The following is a 15,298-nucleotide window of genomic DNA, read 5'->3' on the forward strand; positions in this document are numbered from 1 at the left end:
GGGCGCACTTTGGTCTTTCCACCTTGGGTGCTAAATGACATTGTCCTAGCACTGTTTAGGGGGTTGTTGATTTAGGTAAGGTTCACATATATGTGGCCGTGCGGGCCACGCTTTGCGTGGGCACGAGAGCCCATTCATTTGAATGGACTCCCGTGCCCTGTGACACGCAGGGAAGAAGTCCCCGCACTTCTGAAAACACAGCCTGCACGGGAACCTCGGTTCCCAGTACGGTTGCGTTTTCCAGTGCGGGCGGCGTGCCATTAGAAATAATGGCACCCGCCCGCGGCTCCGCATTTCTCTGTGCGGGTGGATTTTCGTACGGATCCACAGCGGCACCACCCACACAGATGTGAACCTAGCCTAACCTTTGGTTCACATATATGCGGCCGTGCGAGCCGCATTTTGCGTAGGCACGAGATCCCATTCATTTGAATGGACTCCCATACCCCGTAACACGCAGAGAAGTCCCTGCACTTCTTCCGAAAACAGCCCGCACGGGAACCTCGGTTCCCAGTACGGTTACGTTTTTCCAGTGCGGGCGGCGTGCCATTAGAATTAATGGCACCAGCCCGCGGGTCCACATTTCCGCAGCGGCATCACCCACACAGATGTGAACCTAGCCTTAAAGTGGCACCGCCCAACATGACGTCCCCTCGCTCAGTGGCCGTTGGCCGGAAGGAATGCATTACCGACATTGTGATTGCAGCAGCTTTGAGACTAATGATGCATGGCTACTTTTAACTGAATGCGAGCGCAATATTTTCATCTTAAATAAATATTTTGTATAAGTATATAGTGCACTAGGAGTTTTTTTATATTTTGTGTGCCCATATTGCCTGAAAGCTAAGTTGGAGCGGAACCAAGGGTGCGAGCATTGTCATATCATCTATCGCGGACCTGTTTGGGGTTAACTCCTAAAGCGCTGCTGGCTTTTCATTAGTTTGAAAGCCTAAAGCAAGCCAAGGTCCTTGGCGTCATTCTGGACTCAAACCTCTCCTTCCAACCTCATGTCAAATCACTTACAAACACGTGCAGACTCCACCTCCGCAACATCGCCAAGATACGCTCCTTCCTTACCCCAGACACCACTAAACTACTCGTACACTCCCTGAATATCTCACGCCTTGACTACTGCAACTCCCTCCTCACCGGCCTACCTCAGTGCAGGCTATCCCCGCTTCAGACCATCCTGAACTCAGCGGCCAGACTCATCCACCTCACCAACCGCTCCACCTCTGCCACCCCCCTCTGCCTCTCCCTCCACTGGCTCCCTATCGCCCAACGCATCAAATTCAAGCTACTCACTCTGACCTACAAAGCCATTCACAACACTGCCCCTAACTACCTCACCAACCTGTGTCCCAGGTATCACCCTACCCGTACCCTTCGCTCTTCACAGGACCTCCTTCTATCTTGCCCCCTGGTCTCCTCCTCCCACGCACGTCTGCAAGACTTCTCCAGGTCCTCCCCCATCCTCTGGAACTCACTACCCCAATCCATCAGACTGTCACCTTCCCTCCTCCCCTTCAGGCGCTCCCTGAAAACCCACCTCTTCAGGGAAGCCTACCCCACCCTCACCTAACTGCCGTTCTCCTTCATTCCTCCTACCACTCCATCCCCCACAACCACTTCCTCCTGTACCACTACCCCCTCCCTCCTAGATTGTAAGCTCGAAAGAGTAGGGCCCTATAACCCCTCGTGTGCTGTTTGTAGTTGCTGTACTGTTTCATGTATTGTCCCCCCCCTCTATTGTACAGCGCTGAGCAAACCCTTTGGCGCTATATAAACTCGATGTAATGTAAAGCTTTATGTACACGAGCCTACGTTGAACGCCGGCTGCGGGAAAACACACGTTTTTGCCTCATTTTGCGTTTTCCATGTTCAGAAGAGGGAGGGTTATCTTCATCTAAACGTGGCAGCTCCTAAAGTCTGCTAAAAGCTGATGTATACATGGACACACAGGCCTTCATGGAGTTGCGTTTTAGGAGGTTTGGAAAAATAATGCCAGGAGCTCCTAAACTCGATTTTAGGAGCTGCTCGTATACATGAAGCCTAACGGCTCCGGTAAGAGCTCTGTTCTTCTCACCGGATTTCTGAGGGGTTTCTCCTCCAGCTCTGTAGGATTAGTGGGTGCTTTTCCTTCTGATTTCTGGAAGCACTTTTTGCACCTTTTGTGGACTTTTCGTATATTTTGAGATCGATTATCAGTTTATATTGGACTTTTACCTTGGTCACTTTTTCTTTTGTATTAATTATTTTTTTTTTTTTTGATTGGCGCAGCACTTCTGTGTTTTGTTTTGTTGTATAGTATTTGGTGAGGTTCCTTGTATCTGTTTACCTGTGCCAGCAGCTTTTTATTTATCATACACATTATTAGCGCAGAAATACGCTCTATAAATGTATAGAGCTAGTGCCTGCCAGTAGTGGGACCCGTGCAGGAATGAAGTCCTGTAGCTAAGAGGTTAAAGTGGTTTTAAAATCAAAACACTGTAAAACTTTTGGGTATTAAGCGCCATCAATTTCCGCAGCACTTTACATATATATTGTACATTCACATCAGTCCCTAACCCTCAAGGGGCGTACAATCTTAGATCCCTAATTTACATTCATACATACACATACTAGGGACAATTTAGACAGGAGCCAATTCACCTACCAGCATGTCTTTGGAGTGTTGGAGGAAACCGGAGTTCCTGGAGGAAACCCACGCAGGCACAGGGAGAACATGCGAACTCCAGTCAGGAGGTGCCGTGGCTGTGATTCGAACCAACGACCCTAGTACTGCCAGGCGGAAGTGCCAACCACTTAACTGCCCAATATTGCAGCTTACTATTTCTTAGATGTACTTGCAGATTTAAATACACTAACAGTCCCTTCCCCCAGACTGACAATACTGCTGTCCAAAGATGCCCCCTGTACTCCTTCATCCAGAGTGCAGGCACTTTAAATACAGGAGGTGTGTTACTGGCCAGATCACCTTGTGAAAACAGAGGGGGGAAAAAAGCCTAAAATGAGAAAACTAATGCAGCCACCACATCTAATGATCACTAAGCTGAAATATGACATTATTGGTTTTGGGTTTAATACTGCTTTAATGCATTCTCTGAATTAAGGTAAACACTCCACTACCTGTTCTACCCCCTCCATCTATAAACACCTGCCTGGCTCCTGTCACTGATCCAGCACTGTCACAGCTGCAGCACCGCTCCTGTTCCCACAGGAGGCACTGAGGGCAGCCATCTGGCTGCTGTTAATCAAACTCCCGTGAGGAAGGAGCAGAGGTGTGGCTTATCCAGCACTGTGTGTCTATGGACGCGCACATCCCAGTTGAGGAGCGCGTGCGCAAGGCTGTCTCCATAGACACCCAGTTTGCGAAGAAGGTACATGGAGGAGGGAGTAGCAGACAATGCCAGCAAGGGACGGCCAGAAGAGGAGGTAAAAGACGTCTCTGTGCAATATTGTTGTACAGAGCAGGGAAGTATAACCATATTATTTTTTGATTAAAAATAAATCATTTTCAGGTGCGCTGCCCCACATGAGCTCTGACCTTACTTCAGCACCATCAGTTGCAGGTCCTGGCCTTCCTACACCTCCCTTCTGCTGAAGTGGACAAAAACAAAGCAAAAAGTGTTGAACTGCAATCCTATACTGCATGTACATTCACCTACATCTCCTTTTCATTTGTTCACAAAAAATTATTATTTCGTTATGAAATTGATGAGCACATCAATTATGTTCCTGACATAAAGTCAAACTGAAAGTGCAGCAGAAATTTGCAGTGTATAGCCAACCACAAATGTACAGAACCACTTAGACTCCAGAGAAAATTTACAATGGATGTTATGAGCAGTAAACAAAAAAAAAAAGCTGACTGTTGTGTTCAGTGTCTCCTGATGGTTCCTGGACCCGAGCAGTAAGGAAGCAGACACAGTGGGGTTTATTTACTAAAGCTGGAGAGTGCAAAATCAGGCTCACTTCTGCATAGGAAGCAATAGGCTTCTAACCTCAGCTTGTTCATTTAAGCTGTGTCAATAAAACCTGGAAGCTGATTGGTTTCTATGCAGAAGTGAGCCTGATTTTGCACTCTCCAGCTTTAGTAAATAAACCCCAGTCAGTCCTGGGTCAGCGCTTTTTTAACTTTAACCACCTCCCGCCCGCCATATAGTAATATGACGGGTGCAAGGTGGTTCTCTCGTTCTGGGAGGACGTCATATGACGTCCTCCCATTCTCACTGTGCATGCACGGCTCAGGGAGCACGCAGTGATCGGCGATGCGCTGTGTCCCTCGGACACAGCGGATCATCGATCACGGAAAGAGCCAAAGATGTCGGTTCGGTCATGTGATTAGCTGTGTCCAATCACAGCTGATCACATGTAAACAGGGAAATGCCGGTTATCGGCATTTCTCTCCTCTCGAGCTGTCACGCTGACAGCTCGAGAGGAGAGGAGAGCCAGTAATCGGCATTCCGCGGAGGGGACATCTACACAGATCATCAGGGCACTGATGATCAGTGTGCCCTGATGATCAGTGTAGCCCCAGCAGTGCCACCTGTCAGTGTCCATCAGTGCCCCATATCAGTGCATATCAATGCCACATTTCAGTGCCCATCTGAGCTGCCTTTCAGTGTCACCCATCAGTGCCAGTCAGTGCCGCCTATCTGTGCCATGTATCAGTGCTGCCTTTCAGTGCCCATCAGTGATGCCTGTCAATGCCCATCAGTGCCACCTACCAGTGTCCATCAGTGCAGCCTATCAGTGCAGCCTCATTAGCGCACATCAGTGAAGGAGAAAAATCACTCATTTACAAAATTTTATAACAAAAACTAAGAGAAAACAATTTTTTTTCAAAATTTTCAGTGGTTTTTGGTTTGTTTAAGAAAAAATAAAAAACCCCGAGGTGATTAAATACCACCAAGAGAAAGCTCTATCTGTCACAAAAAATGATAAAAAATTCATATGGGTACAGTGTTGCATGACCGCGCAATTGTCATTCAAAGTGTGACAGCGCTGAAAGCTGGAAATTGGCCTGGGCAGGAAGGTGTGTTTTTCGATGCGCATTCTGTGCGCCAGTGTGCTTAGATGTTCACCAGTGTGCATTTCTGCGGCCATCCAAGGTACTGGCAGGAATGCCAGGTCTCCGCATACCTCTGCTGTGGGCAGAGCCCTGACATCAGCACTGTCCAGACAGAGGGTCAGGGGTTATGCAGCCTCATAGGACAGTCAGAGCAGAATGAAAACTCCTCCTACAAGCTTTACCAGTGCTCAGCTGGACACTGATAGAAGTCACAAGACTGCTGTATACTGCTGATGAGAAAAGGTATTTAGCAGTTTATATTTACTAAAATACAGGTGTACCTCGGTTTACGAACGCCTTGGTTAACTTAATTTTCGGGTTAAGCATGAAAATCCATTGAAAATAATGCCTTGGTTTATTAATTTTTTTTTTTCGCAATTCGAAGCAAGTTTCCCCAGGATGCATTGCGCCTGGGAGGTTTATAGTGCCGGCCCCGTGCCTTTTAAAGTGCACTTTCTAAAGAGTTTTGAACAGATAAGACTTTGTTTTTATTTTTTTTTCTGACCTCTGGAACGGATTAATTGGTTTTCAATGCATTCCTATGGGAAACCGCGTTTTGGTTTATGAATTTTTTGCAATACGAAATGTCCCGGAGAACACATTAAATTCGTAAACCGAGGTGTGCCTGTAATAGCATTTCTATGTTCTGTGTACTGTGGGAGACCAGATATAGTGAATGCAGCATCTGGGGGAGACCGGATATAGTGAATGCAGGGTCCGGGGAGACCAGATATAGTGACTGCAGGGTCCGGGGAGACCGGATATAGTGAATGCAGGGTCCGGGGAGACCGGATATAGTGAATGCAGGGTCCGGGGAGACCGGATATAGTGAATGCAGGGTCCGGGGAGACCGGATATAGTGAATGCAGGGTCCGGGGAGACCGGATATAGTGAATGCAGGGTCCGGGGAGATCGGATATAGTGAATGCAGGGTCCGGGGAGACTGGATATAGTGAATGCAGGGTCCGGGGAGACCGGATATAGTAAATGCGGGGTCAGAGGAGACCGGATATAGTGAATGCAGGGTCCGGGGAGACCGGATATAGTGAATGCGGGGTCAGGGGAGACCGGATATAGTGAATGCGGGGGTCCGGGCGAGACCGGATACCGGGAACGCGGGGTCCGGGCGAGACCGGATACCGGGAACGCGGGGTCCGGGCGAGACCGGATACCGGGAACGCGGGGTCCGGGCGAGACCGGATACCGGGAACGCGGGGTCCGGGCGAGACCGGATACCGGGAACGCGGGGTCCGGGCGAGACCGGATACAGGGTTTAATACCCCCTTTAAAGCTGAAGTTTCATCTGCTTATATTTTGCCTTCCCTGGTTTCTCTCTCTCCCCTCATCATGCTAATGAAAGTAATTAATAAAACCTTCACATTTTCTTTACATACTTTATTTTAGACACGATGATGCCGTCATTGTGCATTTCTATGCATAATAGACAGATCATGGCTGGTGGGAGGGGTCAGCAGGGGGCTGTACATAGGTTCCTGACAACATCCCAGCACCCTGCCTCAGTACTCCTCTCAAGTCCTCAGCCGTGATGCAAGCAGTGGGTTTGCTGTCTGGAGGGTCTATGGAAATACGGCATAATGGGCGAGTGTCAGTCTGGAGAAGGGGGCATTCACTTTTAGGAGTGTCAGATGCCTGTATTGTCCCTGCTGCACACTGCGGCTTCATCCTCCTACCCCAATGTCTCTGCTGTGTATGATGGTGACATATGTGACAACCATTTACCCAACAATATGAATGTTATAAGGAAGAGCAGCTTCAAAGTGTTTTGTGTTTTTTATGGTTTTCAAAAAAAAAGAGGGAAAAGCGGAATGTTACAACTCCCCTTTCCTAATTCTGGATCCCCTCACATAGTGTAGCTGAACTGTAATGAGATGGGCGGGCGTCAGTCTGGGAGGGGCGGGCGTCAGTCTGGGAGGGGCGGGCGTCAGTCTGGGAGGGTCGATCGTCAGTCTGGGAGGGGCGGGCGTCAGTCTGTAGGAGTGGGTGTTCTAGGCAGGCTGTATTTGCATGCAGACCACCCTGAGTAATGCTCACATGTGATGCTGTTTGAAGGAACCGAAATCCAACGAGTGAAATGGGTGGACCAGGAACAGGCAAGCCAAGGAGGAAAGAGCTAAATGATGCTGGACCTGGACATCCTGCAGCCATGAAATGAGGTGGGCTCTGTCTGACTCGCTGCAGCTTCTAATGCACATTGTGAGACGCTCACAGTGTGCAGTATTATCAGAATAAGCCATTTCAGTCCGGTTCAACTGTGCAAGACTACTGTTTCCTGAATGACGTCACCTTTCCAATGAATACCTTCATTACTTCATAGATCTGTTGAATTTTGTACGTTTTTCCTCAGAAGTGACTGTTGCGGCTCTTCTCTAGAATGGAGTATGCAGGAATGGATGGGGTAGGGTACCTGCTGTTGAAATCCTATTATTATTATTATTATGATGTAGTTTCCAATACAGCAAGCTTCCTGCAATGACAACGCCTGAAATAAGAAATGCCTGCAAGAAGATTCTTTTTATTTTATTTTTTTTGCAGACAGCTCAGGCAGTACTTATTTCAGAGATTCTGACAAATGAGCCCTTTTTTATCAACTGCAGAGAATGTTTGGGTTATACGTTTGCAATTGGTGAAGAGGGATATATAAGGTGTGACAATTCAATTCCCAGAATGGTCTGTTTAAAAAGAAAAAAATAATAATAATGTTTGCTTACCTATACACTAGCAGCTGTTGTCACCTTCAAAGTAGTCCCTTTGTGAAGTGATGCGATTTTCTAGATGACATTGCCACTACCTGGAATTTTATTTTCCGCAACACTGCGCAGTATCTTGGTTGCGGCGTGCTGGATGTCCAGAATGTCATCAAATCTGTCTCCTTTAAGACATATTTTTTTAAAATGTTTTTGCTAAGTCGGGATAAAGGTGGTTGATCAAGTTTTAGAATGGATTTTTGGGCCAGGAATTCACGAATACCTAACACATCATGTGCAGGAGCATTGTCGTGGTGGACAAGCCACTTGTCAGGCCAGAGTTCCAGTCTTTTCCTCCAAACAGATTCATGTACCCTTTTCAGAATTTTCTAGTAACTATGTTGGTTGACTGTTGAGTCACCATTGACGTCTTCCACCCCTCCATAAACTGCCTATGTCATTCAAAAATGCTTGATTTCTTCATGGAATGTTCACCATAAGCCTGTTGTAACAGAGGTAAAGTTTCACTCATGCTTTTGCCAATTTTCATGCAAAAGTTGATGTTAAACTTCTGCTTCAAATTCTTGTCACTCACTTTGCACCAACATTGCAACGCACACACCTTATTTCTTCCACTACTCTGTAAAGACAGTCAACTGGTCTGAGACCCAGGGGAGTGCAAGTTAGAACATATCAGAACATGCTCAAGTGCGAATGGCTGCGTGACTCTCCACCATAGGCCTCATGCACACTGTAAGCTCAAAAAACTTTCTTCCCCTACAGGAGTTTTCAGCATCAGAAAAGTTGTGTTTTTGTATGCGCTTTCACCCATGTTATTGGCCAGAATTCTGGCTATTAGAATGCATTAACTTGGGAATACGTGCTAATGTACACTTTTACGTTTTTAGAGTTTTTTTTTTTATGCTAAAAAGCTCCTCTCCTGAACACACAAGTTACATAGTTAGTCTGGCTGAAAAAAGACAAAAGTCCATCCAGTTCAACCATTAAAAAAAAAAAAAAAAAAGTTATAATCCTATATACCCACAGTTGATCCAGAGGAAGGCAACCCAGCAAAGCATGATCTGATTTGCTCCTGCGGTGGAAAAAATTCCTTACTGATCCCCCGAGAGGCAATCGGATATTCCCTGGATCAACTTTACCTATAAATGTTATATCCAGTTATATTCTGTGTATCTAAGAGAATCCAGGCCTCTTTTAAAGCAACCCACTGAGCTGGCCAGAACCAACTCTTGAAGGAGTCTATTCCACATTATCACAACTCTTACTGTAAAGAAACCTTTCCGTGTTTGGAGATTACATTTCTTTTCCTCCAGACGTAAAGAGTGCCCCCTTGTCCTCGCTGTAGAGCTATTCACCCTGAGGTTATCACAGAGTTCACTATATGAACCACTGATGTATGTATACATGGAGATCATATCCCCCATTATGTCAGTTCCTCTAATCTTTCCTCATAGCTGATCTCCTCCATGCCTCTTATCAGTTTGGTTGCCCTTCTCTATACTTTCTCCAGTTCCCCAATGTTCTTTTTGTGAATTGGTGCCCAAAACTGAACTGCATATTCTAGATGAGGTGTTACTAATGATTTGTACCGGGGGAAATCTCTCTCGCGCTCTCGCTCTCTCTCTCGCTATACCTCTTTTAATACAAGAGAGGATTTTGCTCGCTTTAGACACTGCAGCTTGGCATTGCATGCCATTATTAAGCTTGTGATCTACCAGAACCCCCAGATCCTTCTCCAAGTGATGGTTTTTTTTTTTTTTTAATTCTGCCTGTAAACTGTCCTGCCACTAAAAATGCCTATAGTGTGGACACAGGCTAACATGGAGGGGAGTTTACAGGCAGAGAAAAGTAAAAGCTAAAAACATCTCAACGCCTGTAGGAGCAGCTTCTTTGAGCTGTAGTATAACTTTGTATAGCAATTCAAGACCTTAAGTAAAAGCAATTGACAAGTTTTTGTTTTTTGTTTTTTTTTTTTTTTTTTTTTTAAATCTAAAAATCTCTGCATCTGTGCTAAAGTCACAACTTCCACACTATACCTTTTAACCTCTAGATGCCAAATATGCGGCCTCTTGGCTTCTGGGCCTTGACGCCGAGCGGCCGCATGTTTGCGTACCATTAGAAAATACATATGTGCTGAGAACTCGACCCTGCTCCCAGCACATATATCCGTGACTCACAGAAAGGTCCTGATCTCCCCTTGCGATCGGGACCTTTTTCGATCATGTGACGGTAGTCACGTGACCCTAAAACCCTTCCCCGCCTCCCGGCTTCTGAAACTCTTAAAGGGCCAGGAGGTGCCAGCTCAAAGGTTAAAGGAAACCCGCCAGTATACCTCTGGTGCTGTACAGGCTACAGCAATAAAATGTAGTCTCCTGGCACTGCCTAGACATACCTTTTACAAGTTCGCACAATGTCAAACCGGCGGCCCTCCAGCTGTTGCCAAACTACAAGTCCCATGAGGCATTGCAAGATTGACAGTTACAAGCATGACTCCCAAAGGTAGAGGCATAATGGGACTTGTAGTTTCGCAACAGCTGGAGGGCCACCAGTTTGACCCTTGTTCTAGAGCAGTGGTTCTCAACCTTCCTAATGCCGTGACCCTTTAATACAGTTCCTCATGTTGTGGTGACCCCCAACCATAAAATTATTTACCCAGTAATTATAATTCAGGAGTGTCATTTTACCTCCAATACTGCTGCTTTCAACACAGTAGCTGCTTTTAACAGAGTAGCTGCTTTCAACACAGCAGCTGCTTTCTACACAGTAGCTGCTCTTTACACATCAGAAATATGTGTTTTCTGATGGTCTTAGGGGACCCCTGTGAAAGGGTCGTTCGACCCCCAAAGGGGTCACGACCCACAGGTTGAGAACCACTGTTCTAGAGTATCTGTTGCCCTGAATTCTCTTGAGCTCTAACATGTAGATAAAGAGTAATATTAAGAGCTAGTCCCCCCTTTCTATTTACTGCAGGTTTCTGTTGGCCAGCTATACCTCCCTGCTCAGTTATGAGCCAATGAGTATGTGCCACAGGGGTTGGAATATCCCTACCAAGCAGTGTCACATTTTGCATGGTACAACAACTGCATTGTAGATCCATATAGTTTGTAGTACCATGAAGTGACCAGTTTACATTGTAGAGTGAAGTATAAGCTGCTGCAGCCAGAATGCAAAAAGCACCTCACATGCCCAGTGGTGTACCTCCTGAAATCTGTGCGGTGTAAGGCCTTTCATTTGTGTGTATGGGTAGCATTATGTATTAATGAAGAAGGCAGGAAGAAACATTTCCTCAGTCTGCTCTCCCCGCAGTGATTGGACTGTGACATTGTAGCTTTATAGTAATCAAAAGGCCAGAACCAACTCTTGAGGGAGTCTATTCCACAGCTCAGCCCTGAGGAAGTCACATGACTAACGCGACGCAACGCGTAGGCACGCGGTGACGCACTTCCTGTTTGGATACCATCTTTGTACACCCATGCAACTACACCCAGAACATGAGGTTTTTTCTATCAATGCTCTGACCAAAATGTATTGAAATGTGAGTGGATATTTTGGAGGATTTTGCTTTACTTCATTATAAAATAAATAGTGCTACGCTATGGGAGTTCTTGCTTGTGTTTCGTAATGAGATAACTGGCCACATCTTGCGTATCTGCCTGGAGAGGAGGTTTACCACCATTAAGCCGGTCCTTGAGGGGGAAACCACTACGGGGAGAGGGACACAATTCCAGATGAGTCTCATGCATGGAGGATCCAGTGTAGTGATCCCAAAGTGTTTTGGTCCTTTGCAGGTCAAGGCAAGGAGGTGAGCGTGTATTACAGCCATTTGCGGATACCCTCTTATTATTTGCTCACAGATCATTAGGTATATGATTGGATGTTGGCAGCTTCTTTAGTTTTATTGATTTTGGGATTTAGGTAGGAGCACAGGAGGTTTCCACTCTCATTATTTGCATGTAGACCTCCCTTTGTAACACCAACATGTGAAGCTGAGCCTCATGATTGAAAGAACCAAAAATCCAATGAGGAAGGAAATCAGGCTGAGGAGGAAAGCACTAAATGATGCTGTAAATAAATGCAATCTCCTGCGCTTAAATGGAGAAACCCTGCCACTAAGCCGCTAGCACCCCCCTTCAACCATAAAGTGTAAATAAACAATAAATAATGGTGCAGCGCTGAATAAATACTAAATCAATATAAAATCAAACTAATTCATAAATATACATACTTTAGTAAAAAACAGGTGTATCAATAATTAGTGCTCACACATATAATCAAAAAATATTAACCCCAACACTAGGATCATATTAAGTGAATAACATAATTCATGCATGTTTATAAAACACTCTGTGAAACAATTCAATCTATGTGTGTGTGTGTGTATATGTGTATGTGTATGTATATATATATATATATATATATATATATATATATCCACACATTGTCCCAATATTATAGATATACGTAAATCCGTGCTCCACAGCAATAACTCGCGTGTAAATATTGTGAATCCAGTGCCCACAACTCGTGAATCCAAAAATTTCCAAAGTGGCCCCTCGCCTCCCAATAGTGACCACAAAGGCCAGCTCGCTTTAGGGTAAATAACTCTTTCCCAGGAACAATCTTGTCACCTCCAGATGGACCCTCCTGGATATCCACAGGCCTTTATCCTCCTGAGTACTCCACTCCCCTGGTACTTGTATCAGTGGTTCACCCACACAGGATCATGATAGAAACAGATAAAGATCCTCCATAGTGTAAATCAGTATTTATTAAGTAGGTAAATCAAACAAATCCTACTCACATATCCCACAGCAACATCAGGCATTTACCCATATTATGGGTGTATGTGCATGGTTCCGGGTGTATAAAGATGGCCCCCACGCCGGAAATGACGTCACCGCGTACCGGAAGTCCTGTCACCGCGTACCCACGCGTTGCGTCACGATAATCACGTAACTTCTTCAGGGTACCCTTTATTTATTATTATTATTTATTGTTTACTAAATGATGCTGGATGTCCCCCAGCCAGGAAATGAGGTGGGCTCTATCTAAATTGCGGCAGGTTCCAATACACATTGTGAAAAGCTCACAGTGTGCAGTGAAATCTGAGAGAGCCATTTCAGTCCAGGAGAGGAGCCGATACAGCAGTGTAAGACTGGAGGGAAAGCTGAAGGTCCGATTTAATATGAAAAAAATCTGATGACAGGTCCACTTGTGTTCAGCCAGCCAAACCAATAGGAGCTAAACCTTTCCTCTTATAGGCAATCTATAGAAGGTGTACAGAAAAGTCAACAAACTCTGTCAGTGTGAATGTGTGTCAGAACCTGAGTTCTGCTCATAGACTGTCACTGTGTATGTCTATGGTGTCAGCTGTGTTTATTACAATAAATGCAGAAGGATTAATACCGTAAAAATCCTCCTTTTACTAGTTTACCTCTTTCCTTACCACGTTTAATCCACAGGATGGTAGTAAAATTAATGGGAGTCGGATTAAAATGAGCAATAATTTGGATTGTGCTAATGCATTTTTCTAGCCTCTTAGGAGTGAGCGAGGATGCAATAGAGTCATGTTTACCTTGTATGTATTCCATTATAAAGGACTTGAAGGATAGAATTGTACATTTTAATTTTTTGTCTGAAGCATTTTTTCCACATACACTGCTCAAAAATATGAAATGAACACTTTGAAAACACATCAGATCTCAATGGGGAAAAATATCATGTTGGATATCTATACTGATATGGACGGGATAATGTGTTAGAAATGTAAGGATACCCCATCGTTTGATGAAAATGATCGAACTACAGAGGACTGAATTCAAAGACCCCCCAAAAATCTAAGTGAAAAAAATGATGCAGCAGGCGAGTCCATTTTGCTGAAATTTTATTGCAGCAACTCAGAATGGTCCTCAGTAGTTTGTATGGCCCCCAGGTGCTTGTATGCGTTCCTGACAACGTCGGGGCATGCTCCTAATGAGACGATGGTTGGTGTCCTGGATATTTCCTCCCAGATCTTGACCAGGGCATCACTGAGCTCCTGGACAGTCTGAGGTGCAACCTGGTGGCGTTGGATGGATCGAAACATGATATCTCAGAGGTGTTCTATTGGATTTAGGTCAAGCGAGTGTGGGGGCCATTCAATGGCATCAATTCCTTCATCCTCCAGGAACTGCCTTCATACTCTCGCCACATGAGGCCGGGCATTGTCGTGCACCAGGAGGAACCGAGGACCCACTGCACCAGCGTAGGGTCTGACAATGGGTCCAAGGATTTCATCCCGATACCTAATGGCAGTCAGGGTGCCATTGTCTAGCCTGTAGAGGTCTGTGCGTCCCTCCATGGATATGCCTCCCCAGACCAGCACTGACCCACCACCAAACCGGTCATGCTGAATGATGTTACAGGCAGCTTAACGTTCTCCACGGCTTCTCCAGACCCTTTCACGTCTGTCATATGTGCTCAGGGTGAACCTGCTCTCATCTCTGAAAAGCACAGGATACCAGTGGTGGATCTGCCAATTCTGGTGTTCAATGGCAAATGCCAATTGAGCTTTATGGTGCCGGACAGTGAGCACAGGGCCCACTAGAGGACATCGGGCCCTCATGAAGCCTGTTTCTGATTTTTTGGTCAGACATTCACACCAGTGGCCAGCTGGAGGTCATTTTGTAGGGTTCTGGCAGTGCTCACTCTGTTCCTCCTTGCACAAAGGAGCAGATACCGGTCCTGCTGATGGGTTTAGGACCTTCTATGACCCTGTCTAGCTCTCTTAGAGTAACTGCCTGTCTCCTGGAATCTCCTCCTTGCTGTTGGCAGGCACAACAAACCTTCTGGCATTGACTCGTATTGAGGTGCCATCCTGGAAGAGTTGGACTTCCTGTACAACCTCTGTAGGGTCCAGGTATCTCCTCATGCTACCTGTAGTGACACTGACCCTAGCCAAATGCAAAACTAGTGAAAAACAGTCAGAAAAGATGAGTTGGGGGGAAAAAATGTCAGTGGCTTCCACCTGTAAAACCATTCCTGTTTTGGGGGTTGTCTCATTGTTGCCCATCTAGTGCACCTATTGTTAATTTCATTAACACCAAAGCTGAAACCGATTAACAACCCCCTCTGCTACTTAACTAACCAGATCAATATCCCAGGAGTTTCATTGACTTTATGCTAGACTCTGATTAAAACAATTAAAGGACCACTTTTTAATCAGTGTGCTTATAAAATCAATGCTTTGCTTGATAATTACTTAGAACCCAGAAAGCAGAGGTCCTGTAGAATTAAGTGGTGGGTGGTAAAAAATTTTTGTCACATGATTTTTGCGCAGTTGTTAATCAAATGCTATTTTTCAGGAAAAAAATTTGCTAAAATGAATTTTAGTGCGCACATGCACAACATAATGCCCAATTTAAAAGAAAAAAAAAATATTAAAGATAATGTTATGTCGAGTAAATAGATACCAAACGTCAAGATTTAAAATTTGTGCATGCCTGTGAAGTGGTGACAA

General features: G+C 45.3%; 1 protein-coding gene across 1 annotated transcript in view; it reads left to right on the forward strand.

The window, feature by feature from the left end:
* Positions 1-15,298, forward strand: part of CCDC186 (coiled-coil domain containing 186) — a 141,972-nt gene that overhangs the window by 17,379 nt on the left and 109,295 nt on the right. The window lies entirely within an intron of this gene.

The sequence above is a fragment of the Staurois parvus genome, unplaced genomic scaffold, assembly GCF_062004578.1.
Source record: "Staurois parvus isolate SC_StPar_1 unplaced genomic scaffold, SC_StPar_1.0 ptg000697l, whole genome shotgun sequence".
Classification (NCBI taxonomy): domain Eukaryota; kingdom Metazoa; phylum Chordata; class Amphibia; order Anura; family Ranidae; genus Staurois; species Staurois parvus.